This window comes from Dasypus novemcinctus (genome assembly GCF_030445035.2).
Source record: "Dasypus novemcinctus isolate mDasNov1 chromosome 8 unlocalized genomic scaffold, mDasNov1.1.hap2 SUPER_8_unloc_2, whole genome shotgun sequence".
Taxonomy (NCBI): Eukaryota; Metazoa; Chordata; class Mammalia; order Cingulata; family Dasypodidae; genus Dasypus; species Dasypus novemcinctus.
In genome coordinates this window covers 405401-415066 of record NW_026688124.1, presented here as the reverse complement: position 1 = coordinate 415066, position 9666 = coordinate 405401, and the positions used below count along the sequence as shown (strand labels likewise).

The 9666-nt window shown below is 45.5% G+C and overlaps 1 long non-coding RNA gene across 1 annotated transcript; it reads right to left on the bottom strand.

Moving 5' to 3' along the window:
* Nucleotides 1–6579: 6579 nt before the first annotated feature.
* LOC131277343 (uncharacterized) lies at nt 6580–9361 on the bottom strand. The gene is made up of 2 exons (XR_009184532.1): nt 9231–9361; nt 6580–7388 (listed from the first exon to the last, which is right to left on the bottom strand). It is a non-coding gene; the product is annotated as an uncharacterized lncRNA (long non-coding RNA).
* Between the last annotated feature and the right edge of the window lie 305 nt (nt 9362–9666).

Here is a 9666-nt window from a genome sequence, read left to right as displayed (position 1 = left end):
CCATGTGATGTCTCTACATCCCACACCATTTAAGAGCTAACCGGATTCCTTCTTTCCCAATATCCTTTTGATGGATGGAGAGAAACCACTAGCTTTATCTTCCTATCTCCTATTGCCCCACTCAGCTCTAGTTACATTTCACACACATATAATTATATATAATATTTTACAAGCAAAAACAAAATGTCTGGCTTTCCTACAGGTTGAGAGCTGCTCACAGTCATGCAATAAATGTAGGACCAGGTCCTAAATACTACCCCAGCATTCCAAACTTACAATCATGTCTTCCTTTTTGTTTAAGTTTCTCTCCAGTGCTTCTCAAAACAAGCAAGAGGATTGCTTTTGAATGAGGTAAGTGCTTGCAGAGCTCAGATGAAAATATACCAAAATGAATGCTCTTGAATAATCAGAAATGCAAAGAATCATAAATAGGAATTGAAATATTCAACTAATATTGTATGAAGAGTTACAAATAAACATAAACAACTGATCTATATATCATTCACTGGAAGGAATTTATATATTTTTAAATATTTTATGACCTATGTATGTGGATTTGGGTTCCTTGACACTACATGTCTAACATGAGTAAAAACTAAAATATAAAAAATTAAATGCACATCACTCCTCTAATGATACCAAATGAACCAGGCACATTTGAGATATACACATAAAGAATTACATAGAAAAATCCAATATTAATTGGGTAAAAATAAAAAGATACATGCAGAACTTTAAGAGACTCATATCTAGCCATTTTTTCCAACTAAGTATTTAAAACATTTACTAGAAAATAAGGGGAAACGGACTTGGCCCAGTGGTTAGGGCATCCGTCTACCACATGGGAGGTCCGTGGTTCAAACCCCGGGCCTCCTTGACCCGTGTGGAGCTGGCCCATGCACAGTGCTGATGCGCGCAGAGTGCCCTGCCACGCAGGGGCGTCCCCCGCGTAGGGGAGCCCCACGCGCAAGGAGTGCGCCCCATAAGAAGAACTGCCCAGTGCAAAAGGAAGTGCAGCCTGCCCAGGAATGGCGCTGCCCACACTTCCCTTGCCGCTGATGACAACAGAAGCGGACAAAGAAACAAGACGCAGCAAATAGACACAAAGAACAGACACCTGGGGGCGGGGGGAATTAAATAAAATAAATAAATCTTTAAAAAAAAGAAAAGTTATTTCTTAGTAAATTGTTGTGTTAGTTTGATATAAAAATACGTATTTATAATAGCAGTGAGTATTATATACTAAAAGGTACTTGGTGTCCAAGGAAATTTCCTTATTAAAACTTATTAAAGGCAAAAGATTTATCCCTTTTTTTCCTATGAAACTCTGGTCGGTGTTCCAAGACTACAGGCTAGATTTGTACAAGGTCATTTCAAAATGATACCAAGCACTGATTTAAATTGCTTGAGGCATTTTCTTTGGTCACACTCCTGACTCACACCTTCCTCCAAAGCCAGAGATATATTTATATATGAGTAAAAGCTATAACATGGAAAATCATCATACAAATAGCTTATAGATACTTGAAAGTGTCAACTGTGACCAAAAATAATTGGACTATTTGTAATATGCAAAATAAATTCAGTAAAAGATAAATCCACTTAAAAGTATTCACAATTTTTACAAGTTTAGAAGTCAGATCACATGTTACTAGATCTACCATTCTATTTTATTGTGGTAAAAATAGTTATGGTAGGACCATGAAGACTTAAATCTAAGAAGAATCACAGAACTATGAACAAAAGTCACTGTGGCAGATAAGATCAAAGAACAGGGAAACGGACTTTGGCCCAGTGGTTAGGGTGTCCGTCTACCATATGGGAGGCCCACGGTTCAAACCCCGGGCCTCCTTGACCCGTGTGGAGCTGGCCATGCGCAGTGCTGATGCGCGCAAGGAGTGCCCTGCCACGCAAGGGTGTCCCCCGCGTGGGGGAGCCCCACGCGCAAGGAGTGCGCCCATGAGGAAAGCCACCCAGCATGAAAAGAAAGAGCAGCCTGCCCAGGAATGGCGCCGCCCACACTTCCTGTGCCGCTGACGACAACAGAAGCGGACAAAGAAACGAGACGCAGCAAATAGACACCAAGAACAGACAACCAGGGGAGGGGGGGGGGAATTAAATAAATAAATAAATCTTTAAAAAAAAAATCAAAGAACATTTCAAAAGTTTCATCCTTAGATATGAAAACTAAACACAGAAATGCCAAAAATAATTCTTTAAAAAATAAGATTTAACATAAATTAGTATATTATAGCTTTAAAATAGTTTGCTTAAATAAAAAATATTGATTGGGATAGCATTGATTAGAATGTTTCTTGAATAGCTATCTCTGGGATCCTGCTAAGGTGTGTGTAAGTGTGACCCCTCTGATGACCTCCCAACTCATTTTGAAGTCTCTTAGCCATATAAACTCATTTGTCTTTACCATTTCCCCCTTTCATTCAAGGTCTTTTTCTACTTGCATCACCAGCTGCTGCTTGGGAGTAATTCCTCAGTGCAAGGAAGGCTCATCCCCGGGAGTCACGTCCCACACTGAGGGGAAGGTAACACATTTACATGCTGTGTTTGGCTTAGGGAGAGGCCACATCTGAGCAACATGGAGGCTCTCAGGAGGTAATTCTTACCCACCCTGCAGCTCTAGGCTTAGTTGGAATTTCAAGTGCAGAGGCTCATAAGCATAGTCATCAGTACCAAGGGCCCATCATTGGACCATCCTTCTTCACTGGTCTTTGCCCATGCATGAGGGCAACTGTTGCTGTTCCACTGGGGAATGTGACAGAACTCCCCTAGCTAGGAACTCCATACTCCCTCAGTTGTTTGGAGAGTTACCTACTATGACAATACCCAATGAATAGCCAAACATTTTTATATACCCTATATACATGCCCTGGAGAACTCCCTCCCAACTATCAGTGACACCCCACACCACTGTTCCTCCCCTATAATAGTTGAACCTCACTGTGATTCAAAACTTCTTCAAAAATGAAGCCTAATACATTGCCAAATTTGATTAGTAAGAAAATGAAATAGTAATAATAGGTTTCAAGATTACAAGCAAAATTAATACTAATTGAGAAAAACTGAGATAAAGTAAAAAATAAACAGGTACTAAAAAATGAAAAAATCATGAAACTTTGGTTTTGATGTTTTGCCTTTCATCACTGTAATAGGTGTTGCCCTGTATGTACAGTGGCAAGGTAATCTCTTCCATTCCTTCCTAGGTGCCTACACCCTTTTATTTTTTAATTTTTAATTTTGTCTTCAAAAAATTTAGATCACAGTAAAGTCACATATACAATATAGGGGACTCCCATATATTCAACATCAAACCCTTTCCCCCTCTTCCCCAGCAAGATCTTTTCATATCTTCTTAAGTATGGGTCTTCATACTCCTTTTCTCCACTGTACCTGTCCTTCTCTAGTTTGTTTCTCAATCTGATCATTGATTATTGCTCCTTATTTAAACTCTTATTTTGGAAGGGAATAACTGCCATCTTGTCCAGGTACTACATTTAAATGTATATATATTTTCAGAATCAATTATCTTTAAAGGTGTTTTCAATTACATGTCTTCAAATGAATTTTATTTCTGAACTTAAACTTATATTTATGAGTATTTTATTCTTACAATTAAATTTTAGTTTCTCATTATATTTTAGTGCTGCCTTTTCAATAATTCTTATCATTCACATGAGGCACTTGATTTCAGTTTTCTTTTTATTTAGTCTCTTAATTTGGTTTTAGTGGTGGCAGTACTTTTTAGATTTTTTAAAACTTTATTTCTATTGCTATAGATTCCCAATCATATAGGTTCAGAGCCATTTTAATAGGACCTACAATTTTACCAACAATTGGTTTTCCTATTATCAGGCATATAAAAGATCTGCCAAAGTAATTTATGTATATCACATGGTCCAAAAACTCATCAGTAACTTTTGTGCACACTATATTTAAACACTTTATTTTAGAAATAACCTCTAGCAAGAAAGAATAGATATAATTTTGTTTACTGATATTTTAAATTTTTCCATCTACACATAATAATCCTGCCAGCCACAAGACACCTTGATTCTTACTGAGCATCTTGAAAACATTGACATTACTAGGAATTGTGTGGATTGAAAGCATGAAAATGTTGGTCTCCTACTAATGGGGTAACATTCTGGGATTTCAGAATTGCACATTCAGGCTTCCTGTACCCTGGGGACATTCTGCTGCTAAATGGACTGTCATTTGTGGAAGTCACTAAACCCTATTCACAGCTCCATCTGTAACATCTATTGTGGAATCTTTCTTCTTTCTTTCTTTCTTTTTCAGTCAGGCCAGGAAAAAGATTTTATTTAGTAATGGGAGAGAGAAGAGAACTTGCTGAGAAATGGACAGGATGGAAATAAGCACTAATATTGGTGTCGGCTCCTCCAGGCAGAGAAAGTGAGTTCTGGCTTGTGTGGTCACCTTCAAAGCTATTAATTATTCCTCCTCTTACAAATGCTAATGGGAGGGGCCCAAGCTGCTATAGGGTTATCCCACTAATAGTGGGGGCCAAAGTTGAGTAGTCTTTGGAATATGCAGTGCCTCCCCTCAGCCCAGGAGAGAGTCTCAACTGGAACCTGAAAGTCAAGGTCAAGGACTCAGTAGGGTCTCATGGCCACATAGTCTGTTGGCCATGTTGTGGCTCATCTCATTTCCCTGTACTAAACTGTCTGAACTCGCCCTCAAAGAGTTCATGCCATTATTCTTAAAGGGGTGCTGAGGGGTCAAGGTCATTCTTCTGTAGTTGCTTCCTGCTGTTTAGGGCAGTAGTCCCTGCCTGACAGGGCATGACCTCTCTCACTATTCTATTGTGTTTGAGGGAAGATGGGTCCACATCCTGGTTGGAACTGGATGAAATCCCCACATGATTAATAAGCCACTGATTCATTAGAAATAAACAATTCAAATTTTGAAAATCCATGGTCCCAATAAAGAGATAAAGAGGATGGTGGCAAACAGACCCAAAAAGCGGTGTAGTCATGACATACTAGACAACAAGAGTGAGAAAGGCCAGGTACCTTCAGAGGTTGCTCCCTCCCAAAGTTGATGGAAACAGCATTCTTCCTTGAATTCTTTTATGCTGCTGGTTAACTCCAGGGAGAGACTGTAGTAGACCTGCTAGGTTTCAGTATGAACTTCAATCTTAGTTCCTACAGCAGTGGTTATGCTTAGGACAGCTAGGAGAGGTGTGCCCTAGACATAAACTCACAGAGACAGTATAGGCAACAAGATAAGCACATGGCAAAGAAAATAAAGATAGTACTTAAGAGAGGCATTCCTTTATCTTACAGCTACATTCCTGGAATTAGTCATTTAAATGCTTCAGTTTAGAAGATGTTTTTTCAAACTCCATATAATTTACCCTAACCACATGGAATGGATATTTCACATTAAAACAAAGCTTATTAAATTACAATTAGGGAGGTATATGTAGCTCAAGTGACGGGGCTCCCATCTACCATATAGGAGGCCCCAGCTTCAATTCCCAGGGCTTCCTGGTAAAGGCAAACTGGCCTGAGCACCATAGAGAACTGAAAGTCCACTGACATGGAGAGCTGATAGCCCACATGGCAGAGAGCTGACAGCCCATGCTACACACAGCTGGTGCAGCAAGGTGACACAACAAAGTGAGACATAGAGGAGAGACAATGAAAGATGCAGCAGACTGGAGAGATGAGTCAGTGTGTGAAACTGAATGCCTCTCTCCCACATCAGAGGTCCCGGGATGGGTTCCCAGAGCCAAAGACATGGGGGTGGCAGACTTGGCCCAGTGGTTAGGGCATCCATCTACCATATGGGAGGTCCACGGTTCAAACCCCGGGCCTCCTTGACCCATGTGGAGCTGGCCCATGCACAGTGCTGATGCGTACAAGGAGTGCTGTGCCACACAGGGGTGTCCTCTGTGTAGGGGAGCCCCAGGCACAAGGAGTGTGCCCCATAAGGAGAGCCACCCAGTGTGAAAGAAAGTGCACCCTGCCCAAGAATGGCACCACACACATGGAGAGCTGACACAGCAAGATGATGCAACAAAAAGAAACAAAGATTCCCATGCTGCTGACAACAGAAGTAGACAAAGACGATGACACAGTGAATGGACAGAGAGCAGACAACTGGTGGGCGTGGGTGAGCAGGGGAGAGAAGAGAAATAAATAAATCTAAAAAAAAAAAGAAAGAAAAGACACGGGAAGCAGATGCAAGTGCAAAAACCAAAAAGTGGGGGAAATAAATAAATCTTTTAAAAAAATTACAATTAGCAACCAATGAAGTTTACTTTATTCATTGAAGAGAGGGCAGATCTACATTTTCTCCTTTTAACTTAATTCCATTAAACATGAATTTAAAATATCATTGTCTTAAGGACTGAATATAATATTTATTTAATTGGTATTCTATAAATGTAGGGAGATTACACCTAAGTTAAATAAAATTGAAATCATTATAGTTTATTCTAGGAATGTCCTTTTTCCTTCCTTTACATAAGGTTTAAAACTTCTCTTCTTTAATAAAAGTCTAAAACTGTGAATAATTTTAAAAGCATACTGAATGCTAGGTTCTGGAATATATTACAATTGTTTAATTTGTTTTAATTATAATTTAGAAAAGATCTTCCATAGCTTTCAAGGACTTTTCATTTGCTTCCTGAAATTCATTAATAGGATTATTTATTTATTTTGTCTTTATTTTTTTAATGTTACATTAAAAAATGAGGTTCCCATATACCCCCCACCCCCCTCACTCAACTCCTCTCCCTATAACAACAACCTCCTCTATCATCATGAGACATTCATTGCATTTGGTGAATACATCTCTGAGCACAACTGCACCTCATGGTCAGTGGTCCACATCATAGCCACTCTCCCACAGTCCACCCAGTGGGCCATGGGAGGACATACAATATCCAGTAACTGTCCCTGCAGCACCACCCAGGACAACTCCAAGTCCTGAAAATGCCCCCACATCACATCTCTTCCTCCCACTCCCTACCCCAAGTCACCACTATGGCCACTTTCTCCACAACAATGCCACATTTTCTTCAATTACTAATCACAATAGTTCATGAACAGACTATCAGTAAGTCCACTTGAATCCATACTCTATTCCTCCATCCTGTAGACCTTAGAATGGTTGTGTACACTCCACATCTATATCAAGAGGGGGCTTACATTCCAAATGGATGTTGGATGCAATGCTCCACTTTCAGTTGTAGACACTCTTGGCTCCATGGTGTGGTGGTTGACCTTCTTCACTTCAATGTTAGATGAGTGGAATAAGTCCGATAAACCAGAGTAGAAGTTGCAAGTCTGTAAAGGCTCAGGGTGTGGCTATCACATGTTCAGTCCAGAGATTCAGGTCCCCTGGGTATACAATAACAACCAGCAACAACATCAGCTCTGGTAAAAGTAACAGGGGACACCCAAGACTACTCTGCTGATGGCAGGCGGCTCCGGGCCTCAGTGCCCTGCCAGTGGGCTCTAATTGGGAATCCGTCCTCTTGCACAGGGTGGGGGGGGGAGTCGCTTGCAGGGGGGCCTCCCTACACATGCCTCTTCTTCAGTCACTTTGGCTGCGGCTGAGCCTGGCACTGGGTGAGTGCATGCTCAGGAGACAGGCTTCTGCATGTCTCTGGACAGGCCCCGTGCTGGTTGGGACCTGAGCCCCAGCGCAGGTGCACCACCTGCGCTCAGGTTCGCTGGACCGGCCCAGGTCAGCTGAGAGGGAGGAGAACGTGGTCCTCACCGCGGAGGGAAGCAAAAGTGCCGACACCTGCCAGCGGGAGAGCCGCATCCAACAGCCCTGTGGGATCTAAGCCCCCTCTCGCTCCGTCCGCTGCCTCCGCCTGACCCCCTCCTTTCGGGGCGCCCAGACGGCGCCCGGGGTGGGGGTGGGGGAGGGGGAAGGCCAAGCGCTAGGCCTCCCACGCCACCGTACCCCGCTCCCTGACGCCCGCAAAGCCGGGACAAATGCGCAGGCGCCCCGGCCCGCCGGGCCGACCACGCCCAGCGCCGCCCTGGCGCTCAGGCGCCACTCACCCCGCCCCCGGCAGACTCGCCCCGACCCCGCCCCTCCTGGTTGCTCTGGAGACGGTGGCCACTGGCGGGAGGTGCCCAAGCCCGGGAGTGGGAAGACAGTTGTGATGGATTGGGGGGGGAGGGGAGGCGTTTTCTGCACTCGGGAGTTGTCCCCAGTGGCAGTGCCGGGACAGATGCGGCCAATAGGCATCCTGCCGAAACCCACCCGATGCACTTCGGGGAGCGCGTCCACTGCCAGGAAAACCTCCAGCGCCGGGGGAAGCGGGGTTCCAAAATGTATACACCGAATGCCAGCAGGAGGCCACGGGGACGCGACGGAAGGGGTCGCCGACGTGGGCGGAGCCTGCTGGGTGGGGACTGGGCTAGGAGAGAAGCTCTGCTATGCTGTCCTGGACAGTTGTTCCCTCCTGTCTGTCTGGTGAAAAGCCAAGAGACAGAAGAAGCTCCAGGAACAAGAGAGCGGCTCCGGTGCCCAAAGTCAGAGGCAAAGCTTCCACCGCTAGGGGCCACTGTTGGATAGGAAGAGTTCCTTGCTGACACTTGCTGGGGGGCAGAGGGCTGAGTTCTAAGGCAGGGGGAGGGGCAGGACCCCTTGCGGAAGGGGCTGTGGGGAAAGGGACCCCTGGGCCAGATCTGGGGCTGCTGGGAGAGCCCCCTCTCCATGCCATAGCTCACCTGGCCCAGGCCAAGGGTCTGGGTTGGGCCAGGCTGCCAGACCCGTCTGAAGACGGGGGTTTCCTCGCCAACCAAAGTCCCCGAGGCCTCCTCAAGCGGGGGCCTAGCTAGTGCCGGCCGGCGTTGCCCTGCAGGTCTCTCCCACGGCAATGGTCACAGACATGCTGTCTCCCATCGCCGTCACCTCCAGCTTCTGTCAGGGGAACCCCGGCCTTTCCCACCGGTGGCCTGCGGGCTCCGGCCTGGGCTCCCAGCCAGGCCTGCAGAGGCCTGTCTCCCGGAGAGGACAGGCCCAGAGTCTTCCCTCTCCCTTGTCAATGACCTCTCTTTCTCTGCGTTTCTTTTCTGGGACGAGAGGGGCCCCAGAGCACCCCGACGACTCTGAGCAAGGAGCCTGCCCTTTCTCCTCTCGCCCTCCTTTTTGGGACCGTACCAACCAACGAGCGTTTCTCTCGGCTCTGGGGCTTCGGGACACAAAACGAAACTGCTTACCTATTGGGTGGTGTCTCACTTGCGTGGAAATCATTTCTGCTCACTTGAGGCAGGCGCTGCGGTCAAGTGGGCTCACAGGTCCAGGTGTTCCATGGACCGGGTATAATCTAAGCGGCCATCGTGACCGTCCAAAGCGGACGTATGGGTTGTCTGGGCATTGACTCGAGTCATACCCATCCGTTTGTGGGGGAAAAAAAGGGAGAACCCATCATCTTCAGCACATTTCCCTCTGCCACAGCACGCCACGAAACCAGGTGATTTTCCTATTGATTGCCGTTCCAAGCTACCAGAGCGGGCAATGCCGCAGGGATACTGTCCAGATTTCCAAACCAAAGCCGATAGGCCTTCTCGCCGAGGCGCAGCTGCCTGGTCGATCGAGCCCCAGGCCCTGGTGCTCCTGAGGGCGGCGGGGACACCCAGGATTGCGCTGCTGATG